Genomic DNA, 20294 nt, shown 5'->3' with positions numbered 1-20294 from the left:
AACACAGGGTTAGTAGAGGCCCGGTGGCGTAGGGTTCGCTACCCTGCGTTATTAGGAACTGAAGTGGTCTGAAGTGGTCTGAAGTGATCCCATACAACTAAAGTGGTCTGGAATGGTCTAGGCTAAAGTGGTCTACAGCAATTGTAGGGCATATAGATAACTAGTATCTATAGGCTGTGCTATTGCATCGCATGTCTGTTTGTTCTGCACAGCGCAACGTGATATTATTGTGTCATATGCTCTGTGGAAGAGCATACGCAGACGTGATTGTATAGACAAAGGGGTTTTTCCTTGATAACGTCGGGAAATCTTCCTGGTGGGCTTCATTGGAAAGGGTGAAGGATAGTTATCTAATTTCTCTGTTTTTCACCCTACAAACAATTCAGGTTGAAAGATACCGAAAAGGAATTTTTGGCTGCCTTTCCCAGGAAAATATTCCAAACAGAACTTCCACCGAAAGAAATTACGGTGCTGTAAGGTCTGATAAGTTGGGTACATTGCGATCCGCTATCAACAGTGTATCGTTGTACTGGCCAACGTGGATGAAGAGCGAGTGGAAGGCGCTCGGAGATACTTCCACCGTCTACTTATATGAGTATTTTGGTGTTTGTGGGAATTTTTTTAAGTTGTTAAAAAAAGACCCACAAATATGGAAGCCAGTTGCTCAAGTGAGAGACATTTAGACAAGGTTCAGGCAGAATTGTGGCCAAAAGGCTCAGCAAGGTTTATCATGTATGAAAAATATGGTTCACACACAGAAGTTTTATGCAATGAGTGGGTACGTATGACTAACAAAGATAGGGTACCATTCCCTAGGGTGGGCAGCTTTGAACCAGAGGTATTACAGAACTTAAGGATAAGGATATGTCTGATAAAATCCAAGAAACAAAGGATTAAACATATAGATTGTTTAAATTTATGGCAACAGGAGGGGGATATGCAAAGGGAATTAGCTCGCGCAGCAGGTTCCAAACCTAGCGGGAAAACAATGGCGACCGCACCACCACCACCATATATTGTGGGGGAGAAAGTGGCTACAGACATGGGTACATTGGTACAGCATAGGAGAGTAATTGATAAATGTACTAACGCTAACTCTTGCCAGTTGAATCTCATTTAAAATTTTCCCCAGGACTGCGAGCAGGAAGATGAGCCCAGCACGATATAGGCACTGTTAGGTGCTGCGGTCCGCGGCGCCGCTCGGTCTGCTTCCGAGCGACGCTCACGGCCGCCGCACCTCCCTTCCTGCCCGCCCGGCGCCTAGCAACGCCAGGACGCCGTGCGCGCTGAGCCGCCGGGTCCCTGGCAACGCCAGGACGCTGTGCGCGCTGAGCTGCCGGGTCCCTGGCAACGCTGGGACGCCGTGCGCGCATAGCCGCCGGACCCTTAGCAACGGGGACGCCACAGACGAACCGCGTTCCCCGTTGCTTCCTGTCAATCAATACACCTTTTAGCTCTGGTCGTGCAGCAGGGCAGCTGCACGACATTACGAATTAAGCTTCGCTGCAGCTATTGGAGGGCTTCCTGTTATATTCTCCCTCACTACCTGGCACAGACGCCGGTGATAGCTTCCTGTATGCTGTTCCTGCCTTGTAACGTCTGTTCCTGGTCAGCTGTATCTGCTCGATCCTGTGCTCCTGAGTCCTGGAGTTCTGAAGCCGGTCCTGGGAATCCTTCCTGTTCAAGTGAACCTGTTGCAGTCATCTGGGGGTTCTCGTTTGTTGGGATTCTCTCCCGGTTTCGTGAGTAGCGGCTTCTGCCGCGTGTTGCGGCCTAGGCCGCTTAGTCCTTTTGGTACTTTTTGTATTGGTGGTTTTTGCGGAGGTTTCCGCTTTTCACTGTCCTCCCCGGAACTCAGCGGTGCCGTGTGGGGGAGTGGACAGTGATATCTTTTGTTGTTCTTTTCCTTTGGCGGCGTGCCGCACATAAATGTAGTTTTAGGGTAGTTAGTAGCCCCTAGCTTCTGTTTGCGTTAGTTAGAGGTCCCCTTGTTATTATCCTGTCTCGGTTCACGCTGTGTCTCACGCTAAGACCTGGGGGCATCGGAGTTGGGCAGACCTAATCCGCCCTTCAAACGCAGCTGCCGCGGGCCCAAGAAACCATAGTCACTCAGGCGTGGACTGACCACACGGGTAAAACAACGGAGGTATGGTGCTAGGGGCTATTCCCGTTCCCTCCCTATTTCAGCGTCACGTCCTGGTGCACTGGACTCACTTCACAACATCTTTCTAGTTCTGAGCATCAGGAACGTAACATTATCACCGGCCAAAAAAACACACACAAAAAAAAAGTTATTTGTATTTGGTGGGCTTTGAAATTCGGCCTCATGAATCCGGCAGTATTAGGACCGAATCCCAGCCAGCTTTTGGCCAACCAGATACAGGAACTAACTCAGATGGTTCAGGATCTTACTCTTCGGGTGAGATCGCAGGAAGATCTTTTGCGAGCCTCCCCGAGTATAATTCCAGAACCAAAGATGCATCTACCTGACCGTTTTTCGGGTAACCGAAAGGATTTTTTTAATTTCAAGGAAGCTTGTAAGCTTTATTTTCATTTAAGGCCCCGATCCTCTGGTACTGAGTCTCAACGGGTCGGGATTGTGATGTCATTACTACAAGGCGATCCACAAACTTGGGCTTTTGGGCTAAAAGCCGATGATGTTGCCTTGCTATCTGTAGATGCCTTTTTTAAGTCCTTAGGCCTTTTGTATGATGACCCTGATAGAGAAGCGTTGGCTGAGAGCCACCTGCGTGCACTTAAGCAAGGGAAAAATCCAGCAGAGGCGTATTGTACTGAGTTTCGCCGTTGGTCGAACGACTGTGGCTGGAATGACCCGGCCCTGCGCAGTCAGTTTCGCCTCGGTTTGTCTGAAGTGATTAAAGACAGTCTCCTTCAGTACCCCGCTCCAGAGACTCTAGACAAACTCATGGAGCTTGCTATTAAAATTGATCGTCGTCTCCGGGAGCGGAGGGCTGAAAGAGGAGCTAGTTTCAGGCCAAGTCCATGTGTGTATACTTTCCCTGAAGACGTCGAGGAGCCCATGCAAATGGGTCTCTCCCGGCTGTCCCCAGAGGAAAGAACCAGAAGGCTAAATTCTGGTCTTTGCTTGTATTGTGGTGGCAAGGGACATATCGCACGTAATTGCCCGAATAAGCAGGGAAACGCTCTGACCAAGTGAATAGTGAGGGGGTTCACTTGGGTCTGCAGTTAATCTCCTCTAATGATTCCTTATTAGTTCCTGTAAAAATTTCCTTTGGTAGCCTCAGTTCGTTGGTGTCGGCCTTCGTCGACAGTGGAGCTGCGGGAAATTTCATGGATCTTGGTTGGGCTCAGGCTTTGGGCGTTCCACAGATACCTATGGATAAACGTATCACCATGCACGGCTTGGATGGTGGTCCGCTTTCTAACAGGGTAATCACTCACTGCACACCTCCAGTACAACTGACAGTGGGGGCCCTACATTCAGAGAAAATCAAATTTTACCTTACCCATTGTCCGGCTGTCCCCGTAGTTCTGGGTCACCCCTGGCTTGCCTTTCATAATCCCACCATAGATTGGCAGTCTGGGGAGATTTCCCGATGGGGTCCTTTTTGTGTTAAGGAATGTATTTCCCGTCCAGTCCGGGTTGCGGCAGTCACCCCAGAACTTATTCCTTTGGAATATCAGGACTTTGCCGACGTTTTCTCCAAGGGTAATGCGGATATTCTGCCTCCTCATCGGTCCTATGACTGCGCTATTGACTTAGTTCCCGGTGCCTCTTTACCTAAGGGGAGACTATATGCCCTGTCTGGGCCGGAAACTACGGCAATGAATGATTATGTACAGGAGAGCCTAAAAAAAGGCTTCATTAGGCCCTTGAAATCTCCATTGAGTGCAGGGTTCTTTTTGTTGAGAAAAAAGATGGGTCGCTCAGACCATGTATTGATTTTCGGGCTTTGAATAAAATCTCTGTTAAAAACACCTACCCCTTGCCACTGATTTCAGTACTATTTGATTAGCTCCGGACTGCCGTTATCTTTTCCAAGATCGATCTTAGAGGGGCTTACAATCTCATCCGAATGAAATCTGGGGATGAGTGGAAGATGGCTTTCAGCACACAGTCGGGACATTATGAATACCTGCTGATGCCGTTTGGGCTGTCAAATGCCCCTGCTGTATTTCAAGATCTCATTAACGACGTCCTTCGCGACTTTCTAGGAAAGTTCGTGGTCGTTTATTTAGACGACATTTTGATTTACTCCGAGTCTTTAGAACAACATATTACCCATGTGCGACTGGTCCTTCAGAAGTTACGGGAAAATCATTTATACGCCAAACTGGAGAAATGTGATTTCCACATCACAGAATTGTCCTTCCTGGGGTATATTATTTCTCCTAAGGGGTTTTTCATGGAACCAAAAAAACTCCAGGCCATCCTAAATTGGGCACAACCCACGAACTTAAAAGCAATTCAGCGCTTTTTAGGGTTTGCAAATTACTATAGGCATTTTATTCATACCTTCTCTGATTTGGTTGCTCCTATAGTAGCATTGACTAAAAAAGGAGCGGACCCTTCCAATTGGTCGCCTGAAGCCAAGTCTGCCTTTCTGGCCTTAAAGCAGGCCTTTGTCTCAGCTCCAGTACTCAGACACCCTAACCCGGAGCTCCCCTTTATTGTCGAGGTAGATGCCTCAGAGGTTGGAGTGGGGGCTATCCTTTCTCAGGAAGACCCGGAGTCTCAGGAATTACACCCATGTGCCTTCATGTCCAGGAAATTCTCCTCCGCAGAATCCAACTATGATGTTGGCAATCGAGAATTGTTGGCAGTTAAATGGGCTTTCGAGGAGTGCAGGCATTGTCTGGAAGGAGCTAGGCATACCATTACGGTGTTTACTGACCACAAGAACCTGCAGTATATTGAGTCAGCTAAACGGCTTAATGCTCGACAGGCACGTTGGGCGTTGTTTTTTACTCGTTTCAGGTTTATTATCACCTTCAGGCCCGGTTCCTAGAATACAAAAGCCGATGCCCTGTCACGTTGTTTTCTTCCGGTTCACAACAACCACCCGGCTAATACCCCCATAGTTCCATAGTCTGTCATCCGGGCTGGCCTCACACAGGATTTATTTACACAGCTAGTCCAGCTTCAGCAGCAGGCTCCCAAAGTCACTCCTGCAGATCGTCTCTTCGTCCCTGAATTTCTGAGAGGCACTGTTCTAGCTGAGTTTCATGATAATAAGGTTTCTGGTCATCCGAGTATCACTAAGACCTTGGAGTTAATCTCTCGCTCAGTGTGGTGGCCTAATCTTTCTAAAGATGTAAGGGAATTTGTCCGTTCCTGTCAGGTTTGTGCTCAGTACAAGGTATCTCGATCGTTGCCGGTCGGGCAACTCATACCTTTAGCCATTCCTCTCAGGCCATGGTCACATATATCCATGGATTTCGTGGTGGACCTTCCTCTTTCAGCTGGATTTCGAGTCATTTGGGTGGTAGTAGACCATTTTAGTAAGATGGCCCACTTCATTGCTCTCCCCCGATTACCCTCTGCTCAAGGGTTGGCAGTTTTATTTCTCCGCCATGTGTTCAGGCTCCATGGTTTACCCAGAGATAATGTCTCTGATCGGGGACCGCAATTCATCGCCCGTTTCTGGAAACGTTTTTGTGCCTCATTAAATATGACACTCTCTTTAACATCTGGGTACCATCCACAGTCTAACGGACAAACTGAACGTGTTAATCAGCCGTTAAAACAGTATTTACGGCTATATTCGGCCAAACTTCAGAATGATTGGTCTGAATTTCTTCCTTTGGCCGAGTTTGCCTATAATAACTCTTGTCATTCTTCCACCAAGGAGTCCCCATTCTTTTCGGTCTTGGGCTTTCATCCTAGAGCCAATTCTTTTTACCCTCATTTTCCAGTCTCCTCGTTGACCTTAACTTCCCGTCTCAGAATGATTTGGAAAAAGGTGCACCTTGCCCTTAAGAAGGCTGCCTTCCGAGAAAAAAAAATTTCTGATAGGTTCCGACGCCCATGCACTTTTAAGGTGGGAGATAAGGTGTGGTTGTCAACCCGCAACATCAAGCTCCGACAACCCTCGGCTAGATTGGGACCCAAATTTATTGGACTGTTCCTTATCATTAAGAAGGTCAACCCAGTTGCTTTTCGGCTATGCTTGCCTAAATCACTCAAAATTGGCAATACTTTTCACTGTTCCCTTCTGAAGCAGTATTTTTCTTCCAGGAGATTCCCTCGGAAGACTTCCCAGGGTAGACCTCCGGTGGATGTTCAGGGGCAACAAGAGTTCTTGGTGGAGAAGGTTTTAGATTCCAAAGTTTCTCGGGGCCGGCTTTATTTTTTGGTTCACTGGAAAGGCTATGGCCCGGAAGAAAGGTCTTGGGTCCTGGATAAGGATCTACATGCCCCTAAACTTAAGAGATTCTTTCAGGAATTTCCTTAGAAACCCGGCTTTAGGGGTTGTTTAACCCCTCCTCAAGGGGGGGGTACTGTTAGGTGCCGCGGTCCGCGGCGCCGCTCGGTCTGCTTCCGAGCGACGCTCACGGCTGCCGCACCTCCCTTCCTGCCCGCCCGGCGCCTAGCAACGCCAGGACGCCGTGCGCGCTGAGCTGCCGGGTCCCTGGCAACGCTGGGACGCTGTGCGCGCTGAGCCGCCGGGTCCCTGGCAACGCTGGGACGCCGTGCGCGCGTAGCCGCCGGACCCTTAGCAACGGAGACGCCACAGACGAACCGTGTTCCCCGTTGCTTCCTGTCAATCAATACAGCTGTTAGCTCTGGTCGTGCAGCAGGGCAGCTGCACGACATTACGAATTAAGCTTCGCTGCAGCTATTGGAGGGCTCCCTGTTATATTCTCCCTCACTACCTGGCACAGACGCCGGTGATAGCTTCCTGTATGCTGTTCCTGCCTTGTAACGTCTGTTCCTGGTCAGCTGTATCTGGTCGATCCTGTGCTCCTGAGTCCTGGAGTTCTTAAGCCGGTCCTGGAAATCCTTCCTGTTCAAGTGAACCTGTTGCAGTCATCTGGGGGTTCTCGTTTGTTGGGGTTCTTTCCCGGTTTCGTGAGTAGCGGCTTCTGCCGCGTGTTGCGGCCTAGGCCGCTTAGTCCTTTTGGTACTTTTTGTATTGGTGGTTTTTGCACAGGTTTCCGCTTTTCACTGTCCTCCCCGGAACTCGGCGGTGCCGTGTGGGGGAGTGGACAGTGATATCTTTTGTTGTTCTTTTCCTTTGGCGGCGTGCCGCACATAAATTTAGTTTTAGGGTAGTTAGTAGCCCCTAGCTTCTGTTTGTGTTAGTTAGAGGTCCCCTTGTTATTATCCTGTCTCGGTTCACGCTTTGTCTCACGCTAAGACCTGGGGGCATCGGAGTTGGGCAGACCTAATCCGCCCTTCAAACGCGGCTGCCGTTGTCCCAAGAAACCATAGTCACTCAGGCCTGGACTGACCACACGGGTAAAACAACGGAGGTAGGGTGCTAGGGGCTATTCCCGTTCCCTCCCTATTTCAGCATCATGTCCTGGTGCTCTGGACTCACTTCACAACATCTTTCTAGTTCTGAGCATCAGGAACGTAACAGGCACTCTCTCTAGCAGACACCATGCAGGACACTCAGGTGGGCACAGCCCAACCAACAAGAGCAGTAGCCAGGCCCCCTAGTGGAGGGATAAGTGAGGTCGTGTCCACAGGTAAGTACGGTACCATACATTATGCAGAGACAATAGCACCTCACGTTGTAGAATCAAACCAAAATTATGTAATTGAATTAAATCCTGTCAGGGTGATTGCAGTCCCCAATGGGAAGACTGACGCTCAGGGAGTAGCTCCCATCAGGAACATTGCCATGCATTGTCCTTGGTCCCCGGCAGAGTTAAGGTCAATTATGTCAGAATTTCCTGATCCCAGAAAATATCTAATCGCATGCCAGAGGTTCATTAAAGAGTTAGGTAACGCCAACGAACCCACGAACAAAGATTGGTGAACACTGCTACGGGTATGTTTACCCTCAAATATTGACCCCGCAAAATGTATAACTGATTGTAAGTTAGACGCAGAAGTACCTCTCACTGATGAGTACACTCAGGAGAATGTACGGCAAATCAATCTGCAATTAGGAGTATATTTCCCTACTGTTATCAAATGGAATAAAATCTTTTCCATAAGACAAAAGGAAGGTGAAACGGCATCCGAATATTTCCATCGAGCACTACAGGAAATGGCTAGATACACTGGGATCGAGGACATTAAGGACAATGTACATCACAGGGAGGTAGCTGTTTCTGTATTAATGGATGGGTTGAAGGAGGCACTGAGAACAAGGGTACAGACCTCTCTACCAAACTGGAGAGGTATTTCGGTGGCTGCATTGAGAGAGTCCGCTGTTGAGCATGATAGGAACATCAGTAAGCACAGGGAGTCACAGTTGGATAGGCTGATGACGGTAAGTATACAGGCTCTTACAACAAAGCCACATCAGCCAAAACCCCAGACCCCTGCTGATTGGAAAAGACCTAGAATATGCTACGCTTGTTAAAAGGAAGGACATTTTGCCCAGGATTGTAGGAATAAAGGTACACATAATGTATACCGACCCCCTAGACTAGGATATGAACCACACTAAAATGCACATAATTGGGATCAGGGACCACCTAGGAGAAATTATGAGCCACATGCAGGAGAAACAAGGAGGTACCCACCAAGGAGACACTGGCAGCCCTCAGAAAATTCTCAGCTACCCCCCTCACATATTGTAGCTGCCAATGCGCTGCGGATGGGTCTCAACACACAATAGGGGTTGGGCCACACCTGTAGTCTGCAGCCAGTGAAGTTGATTGCGAGCCTTGGTAGTGAACCAGAGGTAATGATTGATGTAGCTGGTGTACCATTACCTTTTCTCATAGATACAGGGGCGGCCAGGTCAGTGTTAAATTCGACGGTAGGTATAAAAACCACGGGTAAAACAATTTCGGCAATGGGAGTAACAGGAACTGTGCAACAATACCCTTTGAGTAGACCTGCAGAGATTACGATAGGGCCTTTGCAAACCAAACATTCTTTCCTGTTGGCTGCATCGGCTCCAACTAATCTACTCGGCAGATTTATTGTGTAAAATGCGGTGTGTCATATACTGTACTCCTGAGGGTGTCTTCTTGGATATACCTGGGAACCACGATCAAGAAGTACAAGATATATTAGACACCCCTCAAAGGCTAATGTCGCATTCTACTGTTATAGACAAATGTCCATCAGAGGTAGAGGAAATGATCTCACAAATACCGGGTTCCCTTTGGACCAAAGATGGACAAGACACTGTATTGATGGCAAATGTAGCTCCAGTAGCAGTGCAAGTAAAAGATGGTAGGATAGCTCCAAAAATCCCTCAGTATCCTCTGAAGCCAGAGGTAGAATTAGGAGTGTACCCCATCATAGAGCGGTTGCTACAACAGGGCATCCTAGTCAGGACTTCCAGCACTGCCAATAGTCCCATCTTCCCTGTGAAAAAGAGTGGGGGGAGGTGTTACAGGCTAGTGCAGGATATAAGGGGGATAAACAAGATAGTTGAGAGCCAATTCCCCGTAGTGCCCAATCCAGCTGTTATCCTCATGCAAATTCCCTCTACTGCAAAATTCTTCACTGTCATCGAACTCTGTTCTGCCTTCTATTCTGTCCCTCTGCACCCTGACAGCCAATATCTTTTCGCTTTTACATACAGGGGAGTACAGTACACCTGGACTCGACCTCCCCAAGGTTTCATTGACAGCCCGAGTATTTTCTCCCAGGCCTTGCATGACTGTTTACAATCCTTTCAACCTGAGAGTGGATCAGTACTAATACAGTATGTCGACGACTTATTGTTGTGTTCTGACTCACTCGAATCGTCCTTGAAAGACACGAAACAGCTTCTGTTTCATCTTTCCCAAACAGGACACAAGGTTTCAAAGGATAAGTTGCAGTTGTGCCAGACCAGGGTAAAATATTTGGGACATTGCTTGACTCAAGGACTTAGACACCTCACCGCTGATAGAATACAGACGATTCGCGACATGACTCTGCCACAAACGCAGCAACAGATCCGCACTTTCCTTGGAATGTGTGGGTACTGTGGAAACTGGATTCCAGGGTTCTCTATACTGGCTTTATCTTTGCAAGAAATGGTCTCTTCAAACAAACCAGAAGGGTCTCGCACACAGACGTGTCCGAACTGGCCTTAGAGAGATTCAAACAGTGCCTATCACAGGCACCTGCATTAGGTATGCCAGATTATGAGAAGCCCTTTGAATTATATAGTACAGAAAGTGCAGGGTGCGCGGGAGGAGTTTTCACCTAGAGACATGGTGATGCCAGCAGGCCGGTAGCTTACTACAGTGCACAGTTGGACACCGTAGCGCGGTCTCTCCCCACATGCTTGCGAAGCGTTGCAGCGATAGCTTTGCTAGTAAGTAAAATCGAGGATGTAGTGTTAGGACACAACCTGACCATCCATACACCTCATGCAGTATCAGCCTTACTGAACTCCGCCCAAACCAGACATGTCTCATCTGCTCGGTTTACAAAGTGGGAATTATCACTAATGGCCCCTGTAAACATCACCATTAAGAGATGCAGCTCACTAAATCCTGCAACATACTTGCCAAGTGTGCCTGGACAGGCACAAAGGGTGGAGGATGAGAATGATGGTGAAGGAGGATTTAGTGCAGACACTGATATGCATGATTGTATGGAATACCTGAATCAGACTTTCACTGCAAGACCTGACATCAGTGACAACCCACTGGAAGGAGTACACTTTACCTTCTACACTGATGGTAGTTGCCACAGACAGACGGACTCAGGAGACCTGTGTACTGGATATGCAGTTGTAGACGACAGAGGTATCATAGAAGCTGAACCCCTGGGCCCACCGCACTCAGCTCAAGTTGCTGAGTTGGTCACCCTAACCAGAGCGTGTGAATTGGCCAAGGGTAAGTCAGCTAATATATACACAGATTCTAGGTATACCTTTGGAGTGGTGCATGATTTCGGGGCCCTATGGCGCCTCAGAAATTTCATGACGGCAGCTGGCACACCTGTAGCGCATGCGTCCCACATAAAAAGACTTCTAACAGTGATACAGGAACCAGACAGAGTGGCTGTTATCAAGTGCAAAGCACATACTTACAACCAAGACCCAATTTCACTTGGTAACAGCCGGGCAGACGAAGCTGCTTAATCAGCAGCCAGCACCCCCATACAAACGAACATCACATCACTGATGACATTTAACACGATCAACACACAACAATTAATTGAAATGCAAGAATTGTGTTCTTTACCGGAAAAGGCAGTCTGGAGGTCAAAGGGATATGGCCAGGAATCCTCAGGACTGTGGACAGGTGGACAAGGTAAGCCGGTGGCCCCCATAGCATATCTTCCAAGCTTAGCTGAGGCGGCACACGGTCTGACTAATCTGGGTAAAGAGGGTATGTGTAAGCTGGTGAGAGCCTACTGGTGTGTGCCAGGATTCTCTTCTCATGCAGGTAAGAGAGCAATGACATGTTTTACTTGCTTGAGGAAGAATATTGGAAAGTCAATACCAACAGAGCCATCCCATATCCCTCCGACAGACTGACCTTTTCAGGTAATAAAAATCGATTTCATACAGTTACCACCCTGTAGGAATTTAAAATATGTGTTAGTTTGTATTGATGTATTTTCCAACTGGGTAGAAGCGTTCCCTGCTGCCACAAATACTGCTATGTTCACTTCAAAGAAAATTATGCAGGAATTTGTGTGTAGATATGGTATCCCTAGAATAATTGAAAGTGATAGGGGTACCCATTTTACAGGTGAAGTCTTTCAGGTCATGTGCAAGCTGATGGGAATTAATAGCAAGCTGCATACTCCGTACCGTCCACAGGCGAGTGCAAAGTTGGAGAGAGTGAATAGCACTATTAAGAAAAAGCTGAGCAAATTAATGGCTGAAACTGGATTGTCGTGGCCAGAAGCTTTGCCACTAGTATTGTACAGCATCAGAACCACTCCCAGGTCTCCCCTTAACTTATCACCCTTTGAAATCCTTTTTGATCGACAACCTCATGTAATGATAGACCCCCAGGATGATTTGAAATGTAATAATGAAGTGACTGTGAAATATTTGGTTGGGATGAGCCAGCAGCTGAAAAATCAACAAAGAAATTTAAAGCTGGTGATTCCTGACCTACCAAACAGTAATTGTCCTGACATTGAACCTGGGGATTATGTGATGATTCGAAATTTCTTACGCTCAGGTTGCCTCATAGACAGACAGGTGGGAAGGACCATATCAAGTCTTTTTAACCAGCACAACAGCATTGAAGTTCGCCAAAAGAGAGACTTGGATCCACTCGTTCCACTGCAAGAAGGTCGCTGACCCAGAGAGAACTCGTGACAAAGAACAAAGTGTAGAGAATCTCGTATCACTGGAGTGTCTGTTCCGGGAAAGTTGAGAGGCAGGACTGTTGAAGGGCATCTGAGCACAGAGAGTAACAAGATCTAGAACGGTTGTCGTACCACTTTATTTTTTTCACCCACCCCCTGCATTTTTCCTTTCTTTTCTCCTTATTTTCCTCCTTTCCCCTAACGGAATGGATCGATCACAAGAGACTGCGTTTCTGGTTCTGTTAGTAATTCTGATTTTGATAAGGACAGTTTGTTTTGGTGAGGGTCCCAGAGAGGTCGAGCAGGGATCTGGAATGGGTTCTGATGGCAAGTATGAATTTGTAGGATCTCAGGATCAGCACATCATTTTAGTAAAGGCTGGCATCAGCAAGCGCTCTGGTAGTCAGGGAGCTTGGAGGCACTGTGAGGGGTTATTGTCTGATGAATATTGTATTTGTAGGAATTGTGAGAATATAGTTGAGGATGGGTGCATCCAGAGATGTCAGCCCAACCTTAATATCGACATGGACCGTCATCCGTTGAGTGATTACCACTCACTAGTGGGTAAGGTCTTAAACCAGACAGAATGCTGGGTGTGCTCACAAGGTCAGAGCAAGTCAGGATTAGTACCGTACCCTTTAGCAATAGATGAGGTACTTGAATTACGGGGTGGGAGGCCGGTGGACAAGAAATTCAATATTTCTAAGCCCCCTGGTTTGAAGCTCCACCAGTATCATGTAGACAGGTCCTTATTGTGTTTTAATATTTCCAATTACCGAAAACTGGGAAATTGGGAAGTGACATGGATAACCAGACAATGACCTTTTCACACAGAGCTGATAGGATACCCATAGACTCTGAACTTGTACGCCAAATAGCCAACAGTGGGAGGTATTTTCAGTATAGGTATACTCGTGGAAGCAAGACCATGTGGGTTGGAAAAGTATCACCAGGGTATTGTGCCCATATCATCCAGCCCGATACTTGTACTGAGCAGATGGGAGAACTGGGGATTGGTTTCTTTACTTGGAAAGTGTGTAATATGGTGATGTTATATTTTGTCCCCTATGTTTTCCCAGATGATGCCTATTTCATATGTGGGAGGAAGGCGTACAAGTGGCTTGCCCCGAACTCAGAGGGATTGTGTTATATTGGGAGAGTACTGCCGAGGTCATGACCATAACCCATGATAAGATGAAAGACGTTCACCGCAGTGCTCAGGCTCCTTATACTCATACTCACTATGAACACATCATCAAGAGACACCTCATAGATAGGATCCACGAATCCACCGGGATTCAATTCCTTCTCGCAGTAAACATCACCCGTACTGCCAGAGGAATTATAAATTATAGGTATATCCATGCGCTAGCGAACTTGATAGATAATATCACTGAGATGTATGACGACACCTTCAGGTATACGGGAAGGGAGTTACAAGCTTACAAAAAGGAACTGATTCAGCACAGGATGGTCCTTAATTATATCTCAGCCGTGACAGGTGGGTACTGTGTTACTCTGGCAACTCAATATGGTGTGAAGTGCTGTACATGCATTACGAACAGCACTGACGACCCCACGGAGATCATCGACCAAAAGATGGACGATATCTTGCAGTTGAAGTGGGAGTTCAGGAGGAAGCACAACCTTACCTTAGCGACTGTGAGTAATTAACTGACCGGCTGGGTCTCATGGTTAAATCCACGAAATTGGTTCTCAGGTTTAGGAGAGTGGGCTCAAAATGTTATTATGAGTGTAGGGAAGTTTCTTCTTTTTATCCTGGGAGTCGTCATAATTATTGGTTCGATATTTAGGTGTGTTCGAATTCTGAGGCGGCGCAAGCACGGCACAAAGTTGATGAGTCTAAGGAGTGAGGGCGCTGTTATAGCAGCAGATTTAATTTATGACCCATCCATAGAAACAGTGTTATGATAAGGATTGCAAATGAATTTCATGGCCTGTTTCTTTCACCCATTTTTCTTTTGTTTCCCCCTCTGCCCAGATACATCCATCCGGAAAAGACATCAGCCCTACCCAAAATGTTTATGTGAATGTATTTTAGATAAGTGTCTTATTTTCATCTCTGCAACCTCCAGTTAACAGCACACATAGTCGCCAGGTAATATCCACATATACTAGCACTCACATGTTTCCGCCTCCATGTATCATCACCTAAATGTGCACCCCATTTGTTTTAACAAGAAGCCGAAAAGAGCTCGGTAGTGTTTGTTGGCCCATTTACAGACCCTTAATATGGGATGAGAAGGATTTAATGTATACTTCGCAATACCTCGAAGCTTATTTAGAACATATACGGCACAATGATACATGCCCCTCAGACATGGATTCATACATACATGCTTCCTGCTATCCCACTAGGATATACATTTCCCACCTACAACTCTCCCCCGACCATCCAAACTTCTGTAGATATTGTATAGATATTTTTCTGTTTAGTGATTAGATAGTGGCAGTTATTGGTGACTGCCAAAGGGTGGACTGTCAAAGTCGAAAAATATTGCAGTACACACATTACGTACAAACTACACACAGATGGCCTCCGCGCGTGTACTTGTTCTGCCGTGCGTGCACATATCCGCAATTTGCGTATGGTCGCCCCCCGCGGTCCTGCGCATTAGCGCGTGGTATGGGTATTTACGGTAGAGTTTGTGAACGCATGGAAAGCTATCAAAACACATTACATATTTAATCCAAATAGTGCACAATGTACACATAGCCTCCCTGCACCGCATCAGAAAGTAACAGCAGTTTAAATGGTAACAGAACAAAGGTATTCACCTTTACAGGATAGGAGGGGACAGAACAAGGTTATAAAGTGGTGTTTGGTATCCAGCTGTAGGGTATTTTAAGGGTAACATTCAGGTGTTGGTTTGAGAAAGATTGCATGTTCCTGCGGATAGTTATGTGCAGGAGCAGAATATAGATATAAACTGTATTTACTGTACATTATGTATGCGGCGGGAATCCAGAGGAGACCACCCACAAGAGCAGTTGGAACAGACATCGCCTACCTATTCAAACTGACCTATGACCTCTCCTGTACTGTAAATGACCATCCCTGTGTCCAATGGACAAAGAGATTACAGTATCCATTGTGTTAAGTTTTGCATGAATTGTATAAAGAGAGCCTGCTGCAGGCCTGGTCAGACACAAGAATCACAAAGTTCTCTATTAGATGACCGAGGACAGGACCGGGTAGCGCGGCGAATCCAATCACGTATGTACCATTGACTGTAGCCATTACTCTGTTATATTGTATTGTATTGTTTGTATTGTTACCCCCTTTCAGCAATAATACGCTGTGGTGTCGGAACCCAGCAGTTTAATTACAATCTGGTGTCGTGTCTTCCTTGCCCTGCTAAGGTTTAAAGTGTATTATCATTGCATTACATAGCTGTTAAGGGTTTGCAGTGTATCTCTGGGTGTGTACGCGCTGTGTGTGTACTTTGTACCGTCAAGCGGCGTTTGTACGCAAAGTCCGTACACAGTACGGGACTTTGTACACTAATAGCATACAAAGTACGTAGAGTGTGTATTAAGTATAGCGGCCGCAGCGGCTCCATGGTAAAGTGTATTTAAGGTGTGTTTAAGGTATGGTTTTCATTCCTGTATATAAATCAGCATTCTCAATTGTCATTTGCTCCCACATATTACCAGATTTTTGTTCCCACCAGACAGATTAGACCAGATTGCCAATCAGTCAGAGGCAAAAAAAAACAAAAAAGATCCACAGGCAAGGGCAAGAGCAACTATCATGCGCCTTTGGCGCGCGCGCAAAAATGGGTTTGTGGCCTAGTTGTCACAAAGCCATGCCGCAATTTTTGTGCACATCTCTTTCGGTATGACGTTTGTAGGAATGTGACCTTGTGTCATAACCCCATTTAGTCATGTTGTACAGTGCCACATACATATAAAAATGCCAAATACTGGGTGCCACAACAGTGCTAGATATATATATGCCCCCACAGTGCCAGATACACATGTCCCCACAGTGCCAGATAAATATATGCCCCAGGTGCCAGATACACATGCCCCCACAGTGCCAGATACATATATGCCCCCCAGTACCAGATACACATATACCCACAGTGCAAGAAACATATATGCCCCACAGTGCAAGATACATATATGCCCCACACTGCCAAATACATATATGCCCCCACAGTGCCAAATACATGTATGCCCCCACAGTGCCAAATACATATGCCCCACATTGCCAAATACACATGTCCCCGCAGTTCCAGATACATATATGCCCCCAGTGCCAGATACACATGTCCTTACAGTGCCAGATTAGCCCCCAGTGCAGATACACATGCCCCCATAGTGCCAGATATGCCCCCAGTGCAGATACACATGCCCCCCACAGTGCCAGATATGCCCCCAGTGCCAGATATGCCCACACAGTGCTAGATATGCCACCAATGCAGATACAAATGCCCCCGCAGTGCCAGATATGCCCTCAGTACCAGATATACCCAAACAGTGCCAGATATGCCCCAGTGCAGATACACATGCCCCCAGTGCAGATGCACATGCGCCCACATTGCCTCCCACAGTGCCAGATATGCCCTCCAGTGCTGATACACATGCCCCCACAGTGCCAGATATGCCCCAGTGCTGATACACATGTCCCCACAGTGCCTCACTCCCTCATCCCCCCAAAAAAGTGCTGCTTACCGCGCTGTGAGGGGAAGGAGAGCGCAGCGTACACCTCTCCTACCCCTCAGTCTCCGGCAGCGGTGTCTGTCTTCAATTCAGCACAGGCCCGTGAGCCAATCAGAGCTCGGTGTCCGGCAGACAGTCAGGAGCCTTAGCTGCCAGTCCGCGAGCTCTGATTAGCTCACGGGCCGGCGCCAAATTTTAGATAGACACCGCCGCTGGAGACCTGCTGTGAGTGCGCTGTGTCGGGCAGCGGTGGCCGGGAGCGGATCGAGCCACATGTGGAGGATGAAAGAGCCGCATGCGGCGCGAGAGCCGCGGGTTGGCCACCGCTGGATTAGACAGATAAATCTTGTATGCATGAATGACGTTTATTATAGCAATACAACATGCATATACAGATCTATCATATGTCATTGCATTTACACCGACTAGAACCAATTCAGACCTTATCGTAGCTGCAAATTTGTTAGCAGATGGGTAAAACCATGTGCACTGCAGGTGGGGGGGAGATATAACATGTGCAGTGAGAGTTAGATTTGGGTGGGGTGTGTTAAAACTGAAATCTAAATTGCAGCGTAAAAATAAAGCAGCCAGTATTTACCTTACACAGAAACAATATAACCCGCCCAAATCAAACTGTCTCTGCAGATGCAGGGGAGACCACCATAGACCACCAGACAGGTGAGTATATATATATATATATATATATATATACACTCTCTCTCTCTCTCTCTCTCTATATATATATATATATATATATATATATATATACACACTGCTCAAAAAAATAAAGGGAACACAAAAATAACACATCCTAGATCTGAATGAATTAAATATTCTTATTAAATACTTTGTTCTTTACATAGTTGAATGTGCTGACAACAAAATCACACAAAAATTATCAATGGAAATCAAATTTATTAACCCATGGAGGTCTGGATTTGGAGTCACCCTCAAAATTAAAGTGGAAAAACACACTACAGGCTGATCCAACTTTGATGTAATGTCCTTAAAACAAGTCAAAATGAGGCTCAGTACTGTCTGTGGCCTCCATGTGCCTGTATGACCTCCCTACAATGCCTGGGCATGCTCCTGATGAGGTGGCGGATGGTCTCCTGAGGGATCTCCTCCCAGACCTGGACTAAAGCATCCGCCAACTCCTGGACAGTCTGTGGTGCAACGTGGTGTTGGTGGATGGAGCGAGACATGATGTCCCAGATGTGCTCAATTGGATTCAGGTCTGGGGAACGGGCGGGCCAGTCCGTAGCATCAATGCCTTCGTCTTGCAGGAACTGCTGACACACTCCAGCCACATGAGGTCTAGCATTGTCTTGCATTAGGAGGAACCCAGGGCCAACAGCACCAGCATATGGTCTCACAAGGGGTCTGAGGATCTCATCTCGGTATCTAATGGCAGTCAGGCTACCTCTGGCGAACACATGGAGGGCTGTGCGGCCTCCCAAAGTAATGCCACCCCACACCATTACTGACCCACTGCCAAACCGGTCATGCTGGAGGATGTTGCAGGCAGCAGAACGTTCTCCTTGGCATCTCCAGACTCTGGGGTATATTTACTAAGCTCCCGATTTTGACCGAGATGCCGTTTTTTCATCAAAGTGTCATCTCGGTAAATCTCGGTCATTTACTAAGCACTAATCACGGCAGTGATGAGGGCATTCGTAATTTTTTGCTAGTTCAGGTAAAAAATTACGAATGAATACACCATCGGTCAAAACGCGGCTGTTTAAGTATGAATCTCGGTCATTTACTAAGAAGTGCAAAGCAAAAAAACACAAAACACTGCCGTGAAAAATTACAACTCGTAAAAAAGTCCTAAAAAAAAACAGACCTGCTTTTTTTATCCGTGATTTGAGATGCATGCAGGGATCCATGAGATCCGTGCATGTATATCAGTGGGAAGGGGTGTGAAAGTGCTTATTTTTGCTAAAAAAATTGCGTGGGGTCCCCCCTCCTAAGCATAACCAGCCTCGGGCTCTTTGAGCCGATCCTGGTTGCAGAAATATGGGAAAAAAAATGACAGGGGTTCCCCCATATTTAAGCAACCAGCATCGGGCTCTGCGCCTGGTCCTGGTCCCAAAAATACGGGGGACAAAAAGAGTAGGGGTCCCCCGTATTTTTAAAACCAGCACCGGGCTTCACTAGCTGGACAGATAATGCCACAGCCGGGGGTCACTTTTATACAGCGCCCTGCGGCCGTGGCATCAAAAATCCAACTAGTCACCCCTGGCCGGGGTACCCTGGGGGAGTGGGGACCCCTTCAATCAAGGGGTCCCCCCCCCCCAGCCACCCAAGGGCCAGGGGTGAAGCCCGAGGCTGTCCCCCCCCATCCAATGGGCTGCGGATGGGAGGGCTGATAGCCTTTGTTGTCAAAGAAAAGATATTGTTTTTAGTAGCAGTACTACAAGTCCCAGCAAGCCTCCCCCGCATGCTGGTACTTGGAGAACCACAAGTACCAGCATGCGGCGGAAAAACGGGCCCGCTGGTACCTGTAGTACTACCACTAAAAAAATACCCAAAAAAAGACAAGACACACACACCGTGAAAGTATAATTTTATTACTTACATACACACATACATACATACTTACCTATGGCCCCACGCAGGTCGGTCCTCTTGTCCAGTAGAATCCAAGGGTACCTGTTGAATAAATTATACTCACGAGATCCAGGGGTCCAGGCTCCTCGGCAAATCCAGGGTTAAACCACGTACTTGCCAAAAATAAAAAAAACGGTGTCCCGACCACGAACTGAAAGGGGACCCATGTTTGCACATGGGTCACCTTTCCCCGAATGCAAGAAACCCACTTTGCCTTCTGGCTAAGTGGGTTTCTTCAGCCAATCAGGGAGTGCCACGTTGTAGCACTCTCCTGATCAGCTGTGTGGTCCTGTCCTCACTGACAGGCAGCACACGGCAGTGTTACAATGTAGCGCCTATGCGCTACATTGTAACCAATGATGGGAACTTTCAGCTCAGCGGTGACGTCACTTTAGGTCAACCGCAGGGCAGAAAGTTCCCATCATTGGTTACAATGTAGCGCATAGGCGCTACATTGTAACACTGCCGTGTGCTGCCTGTCAGTGAGGACAAGAGCACACAGCCGATCAGGAGAGTGCTACAACGTGGCACTCCCTGATTGGCTGAAGAAACCCACTTAGACATCAGTCAGAGTGGGTTTCTGGCATTCGTGGAAAGGAGTCCCATG

At 47.3% G+C, this 20294-nt stretch overlaps 1 long non-coding RNA gene across 1 annotated transcript in view; it reads left to right on the top strand.

The window, feature by feature from the left end:
* The window catches only part of LOC134911449 (uncharacterized), a 107235-nt gene that overhangs the window by 67615 nt on the left and 19326 nt on the right, over window positions 1-20294 (top strand). The window lies entirely within an intron of this gene.

The sequence above is a fragment of the Pseudophryne corroboree genome, chromosome 4 (assembly GCF_028390025.1).
Source record: "Pseudophryne corroboree isolate aPseCor3 chromosome 4, aPseCor3.hap2, whole genome shotgun sequence".
Lineage (NCBI taxonomy): Eukaryota > Metazoa > Chordata > Amphibia > Anura > Myobatrachidae > Pseudophryne > Pseudophryne corroboree.
Note: the sequence above shows the minus strand (reverse complement) of the source record. Positions and strands in the feature narration are given on the sequence as shown.